Source organism: Coturnix japonica, chromosome 8, assembly GCF_001577835.2.
Source record: "Coturnix japonica isolate 7356 chromosome 8, Coturnix japonica 2.1, whole genome shotgun sequence".
NCBI lineage: Eukaryota > Metazoa > Chordata > Aves > Galliformes > Phasianidae > Coturnix > Coturnix japonica.
Window position 1 is genome coordinate 24,982,728 of NC_029523.1, and position 2,577 is coordinate 24,985,304.

The following is a 2,577-nucleotide window of genomic DNA, read 5'->3' on the forward strand; positions in this document are numbered from 1 at the left end:
TGTTTGTAAAGTTGGAGGGATGAACTCCAGGAGAAGTCAGGCTTGGGCAGCGCAGCAGGGAGGTGGGCAGGCAGCAGCCACATGGGGCAGGGAGAGCTGGGACCTTGGGGCAAATTGCTCACTAATTAAGGTGCAGATCTCTGTCAGGCAGTGTTAATTTGGCTTCTGTGACTCTTTTATTTGACTCCTCCTCTTGAAATGAGTTAAACCTCTCCCTTCTTGGAACAGCAGGAAAAAAGGTGAGTTTTTCCAGTGGGGCTGGACAAAGCTGTTGGCCAATGGAAGTTCCTTCACTCCCTTCTATGTCACTCCTCCAAGGAATGAACAGCCACTGAGGTGGAGTGGAAAATAAAATGTAGCTCCTCTTTCAGAGTGTTATCTACATGTGTTTCTCTTTCAAGAGGATGTCTGCAATGGGATGGGAAAATCTGGAATCAGTTATGGATCAGCTCTGTCAGTGCCAAGGGTTGTGCTGGCTCTACCAAGCACGGGAGAAGGACCTGAATGCAAGCAGTCCTAAGTGAAAGCTATGTTGGTGCTATATGATAGGAATATATTTATCTGCCAGACTATCTAAATCCATGGCTCCAAAATATATGGTATATTACATTTCACACACACGAGAAACGTGCAACATGCAGGACATGTTAGCTAGAGCTTCATGTCCTTCCCAAAATGACAGCCTGCAAACTGTGGGCAGAGGACCCATGACCGTGCTCATCTCTGTGTTTTGAGATCCGTGACTTGCATGCATTGGCTCTGCTTGCTGAGAGTGAACATTAATTCAGCATTGGTGGTGACCTAAAATGAATGAATGAGCTCTGAAGAGTGAAGATCTACAGTAGAAGGCAACAGCAGCCCTCTGTGTTGTGTATATTGAGTTTACAAGCAATTAAGACATTTTGGCAAATGCTGAGGTGCAGATTTCCTCTCTCTTGATGGATCGTTCCTGGCTTATTTTCCTTCTCTTCTTCTGGACAGATAAATGTTTCTTGGTCCCACAGATATATTATCTCTCTGTTTGGTCACTTAGAATCCATTTCAGCTGCCTGTTGAACTCCTTCATCATGTAATATTTTAACAAGAGCCCCCTAATAACCTTTATTTACAGACTCTAAATACTGCCTGATGTGCTCGATGCACTATGTCATCACTTCCTGAGCTGGAATTCCTCTTGGAAACCTTTTGTACCAGGGCAAAAGCAAGAATTCCAACACAGAAGTAACACCAGTGTGGGTTAAGGAATAAGTTGCCAATGTGTGCTCTCATCCAGGCACTGTCTGCAGTCCCTCCAAGATGCTCTGAAATCAGCAGGGTTTTACAGCACTCTTTGGAAGGCATTAAAATACTTTAATAAAATGTTTAATAAAGATTCCTCTAATAAGATGAAGGATCTAAATTGAATTCACTGAAGTACTGTAATGGTCAAGATTTGTGGGGAACAGCAGGGAGCAGTTCTGCTGGAAGTGATCCACATTGCCCCCTCCAGATAAAAAATGAAAGAGAGGGAGAGAAAGAAACAGATTTTGGCCTCTCCAGGTAGATTTTGGGCAAAGAAATAGCAACATTTTTGGTTTCCAAGATGTTCGAAGAAAGAACAACTGAAGCCAAGCCACCTCCATTCTGCCCTTAGGAGGTGGAGGAGGAAAACACTGGAGTGGCTCAGACAGAGGCTTGGGACCCTGGTGACTGCTGGCTTGGTCAGGACATGGAGGGGTTTTGCTGTGTTTGTTTTCTTAACCAAAATGAATAAACAGAGTCCCCTAAAATGCATAATGGCACTCTCCAGACAGGGAGCTACCTGGCTTAGCAAGTGAAGAGCTGCTTGGGGAGGTTTTGGAAGAGAGATTATGGACCTGCTTGCATAAATACCTAGCATGGGCTTTAACCTGCGGTTTGGGTAAAATTCAGCGTTGTGCAGAAGGCTCATAAAAGGCCCACGCACCGATTACGTGCCACCAAGGCACCATTTGGTGGTGCGATGCCTGCGGATGGGGCTGCGCGCATTGTGCAGCGCTGGGACTCAACGTGTTGGGGAAAAATATTAGCAGAGCAATGTTATTAACAGCAGCGATAACTCACCGCTTGTCTGTCTGTGTTTGTTAAAGGGAATCGAGGGGGTTACACATGAGCCAGAGGAACAGCTTAGGAAAATATCCAGGAAAAATAACAAAGAAATGAAGCTTCTGCCCAGCGTGGGACATAGGAGAATGCACAGAAGGGAGCTGCTCCCAGCTGGGTGGTACAATACATCCCAAACAGCTCTGGGTCCCTCAAGTGCTCCTACAGAGGAACATTGCTGAGTTCTGTGTTAGTTTTGTGGTGAGGAAAAGACAGGGCCTTGCTGATGTCAGCTCAAGGACTTCATCACAAATTGCCCCTTCCTCAGACAAATAAAGTTGTCTCCAGTTTAATTACAACTTCCCTCCCAAGCTGCTTGGGCCTCCCCTCTGCCTCTGTGTGCAGAGAAACCCACAAGTTTGGGAGGAGGAGTGAGGCCAGGCACAGCCCCCATCCTGCAGGTGAGGACATGGCCCCCAGTTTGTGAAGAGGGCAGACTTGTAACTCAAAAATCTG